The sequence below is a fragment of the Coffea eugenioides genome, chromosome 5 (genome assembly GCF_003713205.1).
Source record: "Coffea eugenioides isolate CCC68of chromosome 5, Ceug_1.0, whole genome shotgun sequence".
Lineage (NCBI taxonomy): Eukaryota > Viridiplantae > Streptophyta > Magnoliopsida > Gentianales > Rubiaceae > Coffea > Coffea eugenioides.
The window spans coordinates 32,469,297-32,485,464 of NC_040039.1; the positions used below are offsets into that span (position 1 = coordinate 32,469,297).

The 16,168-nt window shown below is 35.4% G+C and overlaps 1 long non-coding RNA gene and 1 pseudogene across 1 annotated transcript; one reads left to right on the forward strand and one right to left on the reverse strand.

Moving 5' to 3' along the window:
- The first annotated feature begins 3,626 nt into the window (after nucleotides 1-3,626).
- LOC113772409 lies at nucleotides 3,627-13,077 on the forward strand (annotated as a pseudogene).
- Nucleotides 7,320-7,714, reverse strand: LOC113772410. The gene is made up of 3 exons (XR_003468536.1): nucleotides 7,630-7,714; nucleotides 7,433-7,528; nucleotides 7,320-7,355 (listed from the first exon to the last, which is right to left on the reverse strand). It is a non-coding gene; the product is annotated as an uncharacterized LOC113772410 (long non-coding RNA).
- Nucleotides 13,078-16,168: the final 3,091 nt, after the last annotated feature.

The following is a 16,168-nucleotide window of genomic DNA, read 5'->3' on the forward strand; positions in this document are numbered from 1 at the left end:
TTGGGCCCCCGAAATATGATAGTACTATTCCCTACTACGTAGGGCAAGTTTTACTCAACGTGGCCGAAACTAGCCAACAACCACACAACACTGTCACCTGAGTGCCGAGTTACAGGTTTGAAGTTGTTTGGTAATTAAAATTAAAAAACAATGTTGATTAAAATTATATAAGTAAAAAACATTAAGTGGGACAACTTTGGATTCCATTTTAAATCTAGAATTCATAGAAAATAATGATGATGACAAAAAAAAAATTGTGGAGTAATACACATGCACCTATAAGATTACTTTTGTGAACAACAAATGATATCTTTTGAGGAAATTGTTAAGTTTCACTTCTCCAAAAAAGAGCACATTAATTTAAGAAAAAAATATAGCAGTTGATAACTAGTGAGTATCCTTATTCTTTTTATCATTCTCTAAGTTAAATGAGCGGGCAATCAGGGGCACTTGCTAATATTGCCGAGAGGAAAAAATTTCGTGCTAAGGTTGTAAAGGAATCAAATCAAACTAGGTAGAGGATTGGGTTGACTGGTAAGATAGAAGAGATTATAACAAGAACATTTTAAATTCAAAACTTCTCATTTATAAAAAAAAAATGATAATAAAAAATAAATCGAGTTTCAACATTTTTCATACGCAATCTCTTGGATAGACATGAATTGACGGCTAAGCGATTTCATAACCCAAGCTTTCCTTAACCAGTCGACTTTATTTTGTAACCTCAACGTACTTTTTTACTGTAACATAAGCATTCATAACTTGAACTTCCTTAACCAATTGACTTTACTTTGTAACAGGCCCCTCAAATAGAGCAGGTTTTACTTATTCAAGGGAATGAAAGATAAATAAAGGGATCAAAGGGCTTTATGATCGGAAAAATAGAAGGGGCATGGTTGGTGTGTCACTAGGCTTGTGAGGGAACCCACAGAAGAGGTAAATTAAAACCACTCCATAGTTGTTCGTCCACATTAAACCCAAATAGCAAAGAAAAATGCTCCATTGCCGAAGATTTGATTTCTGTTAAAGAACCCTACCACGTGCCGTCCTCCTTTTTAATCTGAGCGATGAAGTTCCTATGTCTATTTTGTCTAATAGCCATGTGTAAAAATGCAGTATTCGTATCCATAGGGGCATTAAATTTGGGCCTACGTCGGATACAGTGGCGTAGCAAGAACTGTACTATCTCTCTTTGCGTCCCCTTTTTTGTTTGAAAATTTTTTAGTGTGTTTCGATTGTTAAATTATTTTACATAATTTTCCCTTATATTATAAATATATATTTTAATTAATTTTTTATATTTTTAATTATTTTTTTATTTCACATATATTACATTATAAAAGTACTATAGTAATTATTCAAAATAATATTTCAAATAATACTTTATCCAAACACATTGAGGTGGAATGACCTATGTAAACCAGAAGTTCTGGCCCTGGCAACGGGCCTCCGTCTTTGCAGGCAGAGGGGATATACAGATGTTACCATTCAGGTGGACTCTCAGGTGCTGGTAGGGATTCTGCAGAGAAGGGTCCAGTGTCCATGGCAGGTTCGTGTTGTGGTCGAACAGATTTGGGGTTTGATCCCGGACGCGGGCCAGGTTTCGCATTGTTATAGGGAGGCAAACAGGGTGGCTGATAGGCTGGCAAACGTGGGCGTTTCTCGACAGATACAGAGCATTATCACTTACGAGAATTTTGATGAATTACCAGCTTTGGCGCGTGGTGAAATTCGTTGTGATAGGATAGGAATACCGTCCATTAGGCGACGGCAGTTAAAGCGGAACACTAGGCTAGGCTAGGTTGGACGTTTGTACACTTTTTTTGATGGAATAAAGCATATTTCATTTGAAAAAAAAAAAAAAAAATCTTTAAAAGCCTCAGAAAGATCGGAAGAAGATACGAATACTGGTATCATGCCTTTTGAAAGAAGGGCAACTCATGTGAATTGGTATCAAGAGCATTCCGCCAGTTTTCGGTGACTTTTCACTTTCAACCCGATTCACCGCCTACAAACTCAAGTATTGCTCGAGCCAAAATAGTAAAGTTCAAATTCAAGTTCCAACTCGACTTCTTTATTATTTTAGTTTACTTGAGGTCAAATTCTAGTTTGATCTAAGTTAATTAAATTCCTAAACTTCGACAATATAAATAAATACTTTATATCTTTCAATTAGGGATACAATGGATAATTTACATTACTAGATATAAAAATTGAAAAACATTATATCAGGTACACTACCGTCGGATCCATTAAACCATTTGAATTGTCTCAAGTTGATACCTTATCTATTGTAAGTATCAAATTGGCCCATTAGAAATAAAAAGTATCAAATTTTAATACTTCATTCTATTTCCACCATTAAATACTTCCAAAAATTGACCCTTAGATCCATTAGATTTAACGGGAAAGATAGACTGAACCATCACAATATGACGCTTTTTTTTGTTGAAAAACCGATTTGAGATTTAAAATAGACAGGGGTTAATATGAGATAATTAAGACAGTTTAAAGGTTTCGTAAATAGTTTTTCGTTATATATCTATGAAGTTCAAATAAGTTCGATGACCTTTTGAATCTCACATATATATTTGCTCAAACTTGAGTCTAAAAAATAGAATCTAATGCAAATCATATTCATTTTTTCTTAAAAAAATGGGATATGATCTAGTCCATATTTATTTTTACTACTAAAAATGTGGAATTTGACTCTAGTACATAAAAAAAAATGATTACATATGGATCACGTGGTGATTTCAGACTAAAAATTGGTCGAAAATTTAAGTTGTTGACCAAATTTTGCTAAGTTAAATTTGTAAAGGACATAAAATTAACATTTTAAAAGTAAAGAACGAAAAAATTTGTGGCAGAAATTTTATGTAGTAAGTTGGATTTCAGTTATAAATCTTGAACTTGAACCCTAATGTTAGCATTAGTAATATCAAATGTCTATGTTTAGCTATTTGAACTATTTGAATTACTCAATCTCTATCAACACGAATTCAAACTAGATTTGAATTTGGTCAAAATTCAACCAAGTAAACTCGCAACAAACTAGATTAAGCTCGATTTATCTGCAATAGGCTGGAAAATAAAAAATAATAAAAAAAGTGGCGCATGCGAGTTGCATGGCACCCAATAATTGTAAACTGACAAACGACTGCATCGCATGCCTAAAAGCCATATGCATATTATATAGTGGAAACGTGGTCTACCATACTAATAAATCTAAACCAGTTATAGTCCTTCAGGCTCCAACCTTATTACTACTACCTTAATTGTGCAAAAAAAAAAAATTACTACTGTCTGATCCTCTGTTTTGCTCTGTTGCAGTAGCATTCGATATCATACAACAACCAACACCACCATTCCCTTCAGTGTAATTATTTTACAACTATATGCAGCAATCATTGTTGGATTTGGTATATTACTATAATTCTTCTTTTAGCTGCTTAGCACAACAAATTATCAAGACACAGAGGACGACGATCAGATCAGATTACAAGATTACAAGACTACAAGACTACAACGATATAGATTAAGTTTCAAGCAGTTGAAAGCATTTGTCTCTTCCACGCAGGGAAAGCCAATTCAAGTTCCCCTCGTAATCATCAAGTGTGGTGATAATGTCGACCCGCAATAGCTCCAATATCATAACTTGCAAAGGTACTGAACCCACTACTGATTGATTGGCTCCTAGCTAAAATAATGCAATCTGTATACAATTGTCATTGTTTCACACTTCACGTGTGAATTGGTGGATTTCTCATTGTTGCTGCTCCCCTAAGTCCTTTCTTTAATATACTTTTTATCTATTTTTGGGCAATACAAGGAATTGCCCACTCGTTACTTGTTAGTTCTCTTGTGCTGTTTTTCTCTCTGTATCCCCAAATATCACAGTATGCCATTTAAGGTTTAATTGATGATGCTCCCCCCGCCAATTACACACCCTCCTCCTCTCCCACAAAAAAAAAAAACAGGCGTTGTTTGCTGGGGAAAAGGTGAGGCACCCAAGGTAGAAGAGATAGAGGTGGAACCTCCAAGGTCAGGTGAAGTTAGGGTAAAGATGTTATTTGCCAGCCTCTGCCACACTGATGTCTTATGCTGCAATGGCTTTCCAACAGTTACTACACTTTCTTTACTCCTTATCCACCTTTTTTTTGGTAGTCTTCTTTTCTGATTTTTAACTCAGCTCTCTTTCTTTCTCACTTGTTTTGTCGAGTTCTGGGACATGAAGGTGTCGGGTAATCAATTCCTCTCCCAGTCTCTCTTTTGTTCTCGCATTTTGCTTCAGTAATTTCAGTTTCAATTTTCAAATTTCGGAATTCAGTTATAAAATAACGACCAAATAGAGCTGAATAGTAATCCCTTTCATCTTCTTTCTAGCCAGATAGAGAGTGTCGGTGAAGGAGTCTCTTACCTCAAAGTGGGAGACATGGTCATTCCTACATACTTGGGGGAGTGTCAAGAATGCAACAACTGTATTTTCGGAAAGACCAACCTATGCGAGACCTACCCTTTACAAGTTTTCACCGGATTAATGCCAGACGGTACGTCAAGAATGTCCATTATAACTTCAGGTAGCTGCCAAAAGCTGTACCAATTTCTTAGCTGCTCCACATGGTCCCAGTATACCATTGTAGATGCTAAATATGTCGTGAAGATGGATTCACGGCTATCTCTGCCACATGCTAGCTTCCTGTCCTGCGGCTTCACCACTGGGTTTGGAGCAACCTGGAAAGAAGCCAAGGTTGAAAAAAGGTTCTACCGTAGCTATTTTCAATCTTGGCGCTGTTGGACTGGGAGTAAGTGCAACATCAACATGCCAAATATTAGGACGAGGGACAGGTACGGTTAGGATTTCGTGTAGTTCCAACGGTTGTCATTCTTCTTACATAATTTGGTGTACCACCAAATAACCTTGGTGTACTTGTAAATTTTTTTCATGCACATCAACTCAATGTGTAAATACAACTTGGTACACCAATGTATGAAGAAGTACAACAACCTCATTTAACTGCACGAAACACAATCGTATCTATCCCAATGGATCCTTCCTCAATCTGTCCTGCTCTTCTCATAGGACCTAACTTTCCAATGCAATGCAGGCAGTTGAGGTTGCCCGAGTGCATGGAGCAGCACAAATTATAGGCATTGACATCAACAAAGGCAAGTGCGAAAAGAGGGAGGCTTTTGGAATGACACATTATATAAATCCCAAAGCCATTGGTGATAAATCCATCTCAGAAATGGTAAAAGAGCTGACTAATGGATTAGGAGTGGACTACAGCTTTGAGTGCACAAGGGTCTCTCACTTAGTTAACGAAGCTCTGGAAAGTACCAAAGTGGTAAATAACTGTCCCATAACACAACCATGTAGTATAGTATTTGAAACTGCTACTAATTCCAAGTTACCTTTTTCCTAGTGATTTGCTATCAGGGAGTAGGGAAAACGACAATCACTACAAGAAAACTGACTTTTCATGACGCTAGAATTGTGCTGTAAAAAGTCAAAAAACTGCCGCGAAAACCTTTTTGCGGCACAAATGCAACGGAATTAAATTGTGTCACAAAAGTAGCCGTGGCACAAATGCGACGGAATTAAATTGTGTCACAAAAGTAGCCGTGGCACAAATGCGACGGAATTAAATTGTGTCACAAAAGTAGCCGTTACAAAAGAAAACGACACAATTTTTCAATATGTCGCATGCATTTGCATCGCTCTTTGCGACACCAATGTGAGTGTCACCACTCTACTTGCGGCACAAAAAATGCGCTACAAAATGTCCACAATGTCATGCGACAAAAACTTGCGTCGCAAAAAAGTCACCAATATAAAGGCCAGAAATCAATTTTTTCATGGTACAATAGTTATCATGCTCAAATATCCTAAAATCGAATATTATAACAAAATATAGTTCCATAATATACTAGAATAAAGTATCATACATTGTTTTAGTCAAATTCTACAAACTTTATCATTTAATATTGTTCGCTCCAATTACAAGATGTTTCATATATTCCAAAATGTGCTTGTCTTCAAAAGTACAACACTTCATCATACATCTCTCAAAAACATCTTCATATCTCCCAATCCGCGTGCTTCCAACGTACCATCCATCCCCATTTGAACCAAACCATGAAACCAACTCCACATTTAACATCAAGTCCAGGGCTGCAAAGTGTATTCTATTAGTCCCTTGCTCATATAACCCCAGCTCATTAAGCATGAAGAAAACGTTAATATAACAATAGATACTGAAACGGAATTTGTAATTCAATTCTAACATCAAGAAAACCACCAAAAAAAAAGGAAAAAAAGGGGAAAAAAACCCATACTTCAACCCTTTCACAGACATTGAAAATTAAGACCACTTCTACTACATTATGTCCCATAAATAGCTTGACAGAATAGAGTTATTTCCAGAAACTTTTCCAGTACCTCAAGCAAGTCGTTTGCAAGTAGTCCTGCTCCTTTTCTTCTTTGTATGGTGGTTCTGGTATAACAAAAGACTAGCCAATTAAATATCAACAAGGAGCTCATGCACAAATAGTCATCAACAAGGGACTCATGCACAATTCAATATCAACAAGGAACTCAGCAAAATTGGTCTTCTATAGAAGGACCAACTCAAAGTACGCATATTATACCTCAAGAATATCAGCAATTGAAGAAACTTTTTTATTCATTTCACACTTGTTTATTTCAGCATCATTTGTTCCAACTTCCTTGTACATTTCAGCATCATTTGTTCCAAATTCCTTGTTCATACCAACCTGTTACATTATCAACAAAGTGTGAAGAAAAGAAAATCAGGCCAGAGCTGCTGATATTTCAGAGAGTTTGAACACAAAATCGAATTGTATGATTAATATACAACCTCTAATGAGTCCGAAATTTGAGATTGTTTTGCTGCATTCATTTCTCTTCTTTGGAGTGATGCCAAGTCACATGTTGATGCCCCCTGGAAGAACAAAGATAAACAGTAACTAAAGCAATAAAAAAAATTAGAAAAACTATAATATTTAACCAAATAGTTATCCCAAACCATTCTTGCTTCAAATTGAGCAATCAACTCCTCCTTAAAATCTGCCAATTTTGAATTCATTTCTTCTCGTAGTTCACCACGTATGATTTCCACTTTCTCATTCACTGCATCCTCAAATGCTTTCTTTTGTCCAGCATTCATGTTATCCGACATCCTATACACGCCTTTTGGAGTTGCACCTACCCCATAAGTTCGAAGACGACCTGGTTTTTCAGGTCCAAGAATATTTTCATAGAGTATATCTTTTAGAAAATTATCATCCCTGGATGTCTTTGGCAGTTTTTGTATTTCCTCATTCATAGTTGCCTAAATTGAAAAACAGACAGAAGAAAGAATTATTTATGAAGTAAAACCAATAAAAAGTGACTAAAAGCTATTCTTACAATTGTTTGTGAAGTCAACTCATCCATTTGTTTTCCTTGTCTTGAATGAATAAAAACGTCTAGTTTCGAAGGCTCTTTTCCAGTTTTAATCCGAAGCTGCCACATATTCAATGTACAAGCTAAAGTGTTAATATTTCTAAATAAGACTATTTTCCAGATAAAATTGCTAGAAACATAAGCATTAGAATTTAATATACCTCTTCCCTGAGGTTCACATGATCTTTTCGCCCTGTTCGATGTGGCATCTTTTGTTTTTTTTTTCGATTCTTGCTATTAGTCTTGCTTTGCTTCTAATTATGTACAAAATAGAAAAAGGTAGTTAACAACACATCAAAATCATAATAGCACTAGAATTTAATTCAAAAGCAAAAGAGATGTGATAATAAATACATGCCTTGACATCTTCTGAGCTCCAATAATCAACCAAAATAGGCCATTGATCCTCCTCAACTCTTGCAGGACAGTGTGCTAATAGCCATGACCTGTGCCTCCTATAAGGAGTGAAATACATGCTCTTGACTTTTGATTTCCAATTTCTCCACAATTTGCTGACCCTCATCATTTGTACTTTCTTGCATGTATCATCAATATTTGTGTTTCTCTATAAAAAATTACAAAACAAAAGTTTAAACATTCACAAGCTACAAGATTGTATGAAATAAAAAGAAAAAAATGTTGCTAACTTTGATGGTGAGTCAAAATACCTTAATATCTTCCCAAAATCTTTCCTTAGATCCTTCAGGCATGGCCCTCCAATCTTCTCAAGTTCACAAAGGGCCAGTGGAGTACGGTCCTCCAAAGTTTTACAATCTGCTACGGTAAGCACTTTCGAGTATAATTGCCTAAATATATCTCGTAACTCAATGATAATTCTGCAAACATGTTTAGGCAATATTCTTCTCACAGCAATGGATAAAATTGTTGCATTAATACGTGAAAATCATGACTCTTTAACCCAGAGATTTGTCGTTCTTTAATATTCACACACCTCGAAATGTTTGATGCATAACCATCAGGGACCTTGATAGTTTTTAGCACATTACAAAAAATTTCTTTTTCATCTTTTCTCATTGTGAAGCATACAGGTGGAAGAAACACTTTGTCACCCTTAGATTGTGGGTGAAGTGCCTTTCTTATCCCCATTTCTTTTAGATCATATCGAGCATTAATGTCATCATTTGTCTTGCCCATCCCCAACAGTGTCCACAAGAGATTCTCCAAGAAATTCTTCTCAATATGCATTATATCCAGATTATGTGGAAGCAAATTATCCACCCAATACGGTAACTGAAAGAATATATTCAATCTTTTCCAATTATACCTACATATGGGACTTTGTGCAGAGTCACTATTATCTTTAGTCCTCCTTTTCCTTTTCTTAGCTGAGGAAACTGGTTGATCCTTTCCAAATTCATTTCTAAAATCTCTTAGTTGTTCTAAAATTTCAAACCCATATAATTGAACAGGTCTAGAATGTTTCTCAATTGTCCCATCAAACTGTGCTCAATTTAAACGATAAGGATGATCAATAGCTAGAAATCGACGATGACCCAAATAGCAATGTTTTTTGCTATGTATCAACCATTGACTTCGAACATCTTTATTACAACAAGGGCATGTATACTTTCCTTTGGTACTCCAACCAGATGGATTTCCATAAGCTGGAAAATCATTGATAGTCCAAAGTAGTGCAACACGTAAGTAAAACATTTGCTTACTAGCTGCATCATAAGTAGGCACCCCTGGATCCCAAAACTCATTCAATTCATCAATTACTGGTTGAAGATATATGTGAATATCATTACCTGGAGCTTTAGGCCCATCAATTAGCAAACACAACATAAATGATGTTTGCTTCATGCACATCCATGAGGGTAAATTATATGGCACTAAAATCACTGGCCAGGTACTGTATTTATTGTTCATTGCCTTGAATGGGTTAAATCCATCTGCTGCAAGTCCAAGACGAACATTGCGAGGATCACTAGCAAAGCTTGGGTGCCGGTCATTAAAATGCTTCCAAGCTAAAGAGTCTGCCGGATGCCTCAATTTTCCATCCTTGATGCACTCCTCTTCATGTCATCTCATTAATGAAGCAGTTTTTGATGACATGAACAGCCTTTGGAGACGTGGTTTCAAAGGAAAATAGCGAACAAGCTTTGCTGGAACTTTGTTAGCTTGTTCACTTGAATCATCGGATTGTTTTACAATTTGCTTATACCTAGGAGTTCCACACTTTCTGCAAAAGGTTTCATGTTCTGTCTCCTTCCAATAAATCAAGCAATCGTTGGGGCATGCAAGAATTTTATGGTAGCTAAGACCCAAGTCTTTAACAATCTTCCAAGCATCACGATAAGAGCTTGGAAATAATTCATTCTCAGGAAAAACTTCCTTGAGAAGCTCCAGTAATATTGTCATTGAGTTGTTGCTCCATCGACAACGGACTTGACATGCAACAACTTGATGACAAATGATAGAAGAGTAAAATTTTTACATCCAGGGTATAACTCTGTTTCGGCATGCTTCAGCAACTTAAAAAACTTATTAGTCTCTTCATCACAAGCTCCTCTAAGTTCTTCTAAATTTATGTTAGAATTCTCTTCAAGTGTTCTTCCAAGTGTTTCGTGAATCAATTCATTCATGTCATCATTTTCAGTGTGCCTAAACACTCCATTGTTCATATTTTCTTGATTGAAGTCCCATGGATCTTTACCATGATAAATCCAATTTGTATAAGTGGTCAAAAACCCCTTCATTGTTACATGTGCACGCACAGTTTCTTCCTTTCTTCGTTCTGAGTTTTTACATCGCCTACATGGGCAATATATTCTACTCCCAACCTCCTTCTTTTTGTAGGCAAATTTAAGGAAGTCACTCAGACACTTTTCAAAGTATGGATTATTGACTCGGTTTTCAATAAAGATCCAAGACCTATCATCCATTCTACAAGAAACAAGATTGAGAAGGCAAGAAAAGAGACCTTATAAATAGAATTGAAAAATAGCAAACTCATTAACATGCCAAAAAATAAAAAATAAAGTGCAACATGTGCATCCCAGTTTGCTATGCTTATAGTGGAAGTATAAGTTCATGAAAAATGGATAAACTGATTAAGAAAGAAATTAATTTACCATAATGGCCAAATTTTTTAAAAGATTCAATCAGCCTCATGACCAACAAAATACCAAAGATTCAATCTGTTTGAGCCATAGCAGAAAAAGATTCTTTTGTTTACAACTCCAACTAGCTATACAACTAGTCAACTTGGACACTTGGGATTTGCATAAATGCCTTTGAATAATATTATCTTAGCAAAGGTATAGTTTTAACTCTTAAAAAAAATCACTTGCTAAGTCCAGCTGACTCACAAATAAGAGAACTTATTCTTTGATGACAATGAAATAGGATGACAAGAATGGCCATCATGTTCTATTTCTCTCTCATTCTGCTAATTCTAAAATTATAAAAGTAACAATCTATTAATTAAAAGCTTCACTTACTAAATCCAGTAAGTGCAAGTGATTCAGTTGTCCTTAAGTATTAAGTTTTGGTTAAGATGAACTCTATTGATTTATTTTTAGATTATGTATTTGAGTTCATTGTTTGGCCAAGCTTAATTTGTCTTGTCTTGAAATCAGGCTTGGCATTTAGTCCCTATCTTGGCTTGCACTATCCTAATTTTAGCTTCGTGTATCGGGTTCAAGCACTTGCTAACTTGATAGCTTTAGTAATGTTGGTTAACATCCAATTTTCTTCATATTGCTTCTTTATCTGCATGACTTGTAGTTGTCTTTATTAATTTGAGATTTCATAACAGTCTGAAAGTTTTAGGTTGGTACTGATCATATTATTTCACAACAAAAGGCTTTCTAGAAGATGAACTCCAGCTTGCTTCACATGCATAAAGAAGAAAAGAAAAGGCAAGTTCAACAGAACAGAACACATGAAACATGGCAGGGCCTTAGAAATATATTTCTCCTGCATTGTCTGAAAATTGGGTGGAACCTTGTATTACATACATGTGATGTATACAATAAGGTTCCTAATACTATTAACCAGAATTATAGAAGAAGAGTCATTGACCAAAGATAAACGACAATAGGTCAAGCAAAACTGACAAGCCAATATGGTCCAAAAAATGTGTAAACCAGAATTCGTGCTTAAATTGACACAATCTTTTGGCCAAGTCAATATTTATGTCAACAATGATCTTTTCCCACACAGTACATAGCCAGTTATTACTACATGGTCAAGCAAATATCATAACCAATTATTATTACATGGTCAAGCAAATATCATAATGTAACAATTTACTTTACCCACACAACATACTACTAGAACCATGGCCAAAATCATAGAGATGTGCATTAAAGTGCAATGCAATCCAAATTTTCAAACTAAAATTCTAGAATTCCACCTTAAATCACATTAAGTCTCAAATAATTGAAAAAAAAACCATTAAAATCCACATTTAAAAATCATATAGTCATTCTCCATCTTAACCAAACAAAAGCATAAATAACTCAAGTTGACCATTACTAATCACTAAATTCCTCTTTGTTTTTTGGGAGAACTGATAGTTCTTATTTAATATCAGGAATACTCCACATAGAATCAACCCATAAAATCAGCAATATCGATAGCAAATACCACAAGTTGAAATGAGTAAAGTGAAAATATCATAAAGAAATTGAGTTTAATTACCTTGCCTTTAAACCAGAAGAGCTCGTAGAATTGTTGATTGAGTTGTCTCAAAGCTACGATTAGTTTATCGATAGAAAACCAAATCCAATCGAGGATATCCAATTTATTCACCTTTCAAAAAATGACCTAAAACTAAGAAAATTCTCAGTTTGATAGTTCTACTGCAGAGTAAAGATGAAGGAGGTGGAACTCGATTTTAGATAGAAAGACAAAAATTAATTGACCAGGAATTAGGAACCGAAGGTATTTCTACTGCATCATTAGAAATCAAAGGGAATTGAGAGAGAGAGAGAGAGAGAGAGAGAGAGAGAGAGGTGGAATTAGGTTGTTTGCTTTCAGGCTTTCAGGCTTTTGCCAGTGGAGTACGGGCTTTATTTTCTTTTCTTTTTTGGATTTTATTAAAACTATGTCGTTTTTATGCAAAATTATGAACCATTGTGAAATTTGCAGCACAAATTGAAATTTGCTGCTTATTTGCTGCACTTTCTCCTTGTGCCACAGCAATAGCGTTGCAAAAAGCCTGTTTTCTTGTATGAATGCTTGGAGCAGGGACTCAGAAGAGCATGGAAATAGACTTTGTTTCCCTGGTCGGATGTAGAACATTCAAATACTCTATTTTTGGAGGGGTTAAAGTCCAATTTGACCTTCCAGTTGTAATTGACAAATGCATCAATAAGGTAGAAACATGCACTGAAATTCCATTTATCTTCAGCATAGCTTTTCTTCAAAAATTTCGGATACTTTCTTATTCAAAAGCACAAAACTTAACTAAAATAATTCAATTCTTCGCCATGGAAATTAGCTGGAGTTTCCTATCTATCTTACAGGAGATACATAAACTAGATCAACTTTAAACTCATGAAGTTCAACTTAACAACATAAACTGAGCCTTTGATCTACTGAAGGAACCTGAATCCGTAAAGGTTCTCATCCAGTTATGATTGCCGAGCAAGAATTTCCAATATGGCTTTTGGTCTTTTTGGTTTTCAATCTTATCTGATTGTAGTCCATAACGAAAGGGAGCAATAAAAGAGATCTTGAGTTTCGCCGACCTCAGATCCTTGAGCATGTTTAAAATCCAAGCCAGTAAAAGCAATTGGATTGGGTTTAAACAATGCCCAATCCACTGACGTATCTATCTATCTCATCCAAATTAATAGCTAAGCTTTTCCAGTTCCATTATGTTTAGGGATTTGGAAATAGTCGTGAACCAACTTATACCAATTGAAGAGATAATGAAAACAAATATTCCTTTCATTTCATTGGAAGAGTCATAGTTTTTATTTTGGTATATCATATTTGTCACTTGCTAAAAATGGTTGTGAACTTTATCAATAATTTCCAATGCTTGCTGCTGTCTCACCTAACTAAAATGTAAGTGTTATTGGGCTAGAAATCTTCCGTTAAAATTTGCAACTTCGTTGTTCATATGATTGATATGCATGTACCAACCATTTTGAAATGATTGGCTTGCGCATTTTTACGCTCTAATTCCAACTACAATAAGTCATATGCCAATCAATAATAAGTGGACCACACTATCATGTTTTGTCCCCCCATTGTCCACCTTTTGAGTCCAAACGAAGGACAAAATGGAAAACGTACCGAATTCTTCAAAAGTTGGAGGCCGTTGATAATAAATTGGAGTCTCAAAAAGCAACAAATTTTTCATGAGGGAGGGAGTAAGAGAAAAATTATGGAATCTAGAAAAAGAAAACACAAGAAGGCTATTGGTTGAGTTGCTACTAGATAGATTTTTCGGTGCAAGTTTTTTTTTGAGTAAATTTCATTTTGACCCCCTAAACTATACGTGATTTGTCACTTTAGTCCCTAAAGTTCAAAATGGGACACTTAAGTCCCCAAACTATTGAATCCATCCCAATTAAGTAAAATCGTTGATAGGATCCACAAAGCTGTCAGAGTTTTCAGAGCATGTATAACACGTACTGTTGACCAAGGGTAAGAATGAAAATTCAGAAAAAATATAGAAAAAAATAAAAAATAAATTTATTTAGTACAAAGAAGGGAAAGTGTCTCTCTTTTTACCGGTACATTCGTGTCACATAATTGACCCAATCCAATTCATAAAACGGGTGCGATGTGCCCTAAGAAAATAGAGACTAATTGGCTGAATCTCCAAAAGAGGGGAAAGAAAAAAGAAGATAAGAGCTTTTGTAAATTTGAAGATAAGAAAGGAGACAAAGGAGAGATGGTTAGGGACACTTGCAACTGTGGAAAACTAGCATGGATGGTGACATCATAGATAGATTTAAACCCAAGAAGAAGGTTTTATCAATGTCCAAATTACAGTGTAATTTCCATTTCTATTATTTTTGTTTGTACATCTTCCTCTATGTTTCCGATTTGTATACAATGCACCTAGGTAAACTTGTATTCACTCTCTTGATGGTGTTGTTAATGTTGGAATCGGGGGATGCAGGTATTGTAATTAGGTGGATCCTGAAATGTGTCATAGGTCCAAGAATATAATTCCTGGATAATGAAGAAAAAATTGGAATACGAAATTGAGAGGTTGCAAGAGAACTGAAGGCTGCAACAAGGAAAAAATAAGAAGGCTGAAGATGTAATTGTTTCTTCATTGGGTTGTCGCTGTTTTATGGATACTTTTGTTAAATCTCGGCGATAAAGGTCATCCTTGGAGTTCACCAAGAAACATCTCCATAATTGTGGGAAAAGAAGCAACGGTGTAGTAGGAAAAAATAGTGTAGTTTTTAATGAAAGTCACAATGGTTATATGGAATTGGGATAGAGAAGATGTAATTTTTGCTAGCAGTATAAGCTGTGGTTTTTGGTGTAATGTAACATGTGGTTCAAGGAACACTAGGTTTACTAATTTTGGATAGATTTTGTAGTTTAGGGGTTTATGTGTTCATTTGTTTGAACTTTAGGAACCTAAGTGTCCTTAGCTACTGAAGTATAAGGATTGAACTATCTCTTTTTCTATAGTTGAGGGACTAAAGTGTCCCAACTTGTTAAAGTACATTTGGCAGTATATGATAAACCTGTAAACATTCGCAACACCACCAAGTATTTGAGATAGTAGATGCAATTGAAAATAGATTAAATTTGATCATTTAAGAAGAAGGCATGTTTAGCCTCACACCAAAAGACTATGTTTCACAAAACATAAAACATCAGTTCCCCAAAATATAATGTAAACAATTTACTTAAAAATTCACAAGACAATAAAACATCAGTTGTGAGACATCCCAAAAAACACAATTATTTGCTTCTCGGATTTAAATTCCCTAACTTTGCAGCTTCGTTTCATTCCCATAGAGCTGCACATTGCCAATGCTAGGTGAATCATTCGCGTGACCTATAGCTGCTTGTAATGTAGACAGATTTACACATATGTTCCCCTTCCAAGTGAAAAGGGGCTAGTTGAAGTCCTTTGGTGACACAACTAGTTGAACCCAACTCTTTTGTCTGCCTATCATCAATGCATAAGTTTGGTGGTTTCATTGTTAGTCCTGGACAATGGGAACAAAGTTTGCCACTAACATTGGACTTCAACTACATGTCAAGAGATAACAAGCAATGAATAGGAGAGTAAACGAATTTCTATCTCACATAGCAACAACCACAGATTTCAAAGCATTTACATGTCCAGATTGAGTTCCTTTTGTAGCTGTCTCATATGGGTTAATAAGAATATCAGTTGCACCATTGTTGAATCTAAGTTCTCCAGTCATGTTTAGTGAGTTTCTAAAGGTCCATTGCCTCAGCTTGCAACCTTTCTTCTAGGTTTCCAAAAAAAAATAAGAATATGTTGCTTTAGTTCTTTGCTGGTTGTTCTCTATCAATTTTCTATTCATTCTGATTTTGGGGAGTAGTTGTGCAACTCTTTTGTGTACTTATTTGAGTCACATTAGCAGTAGTTAGACTAGTACTAGTATTCCTTGTTGCACTTTTATTTTTGGTGGCATCTGTTTGTGTGTGTTGGTCCAACCAGATTCCTTGTCCATAGGCCCATCTTGTCCGTCTTTGACTACAGTAGCTTGCTGGTTT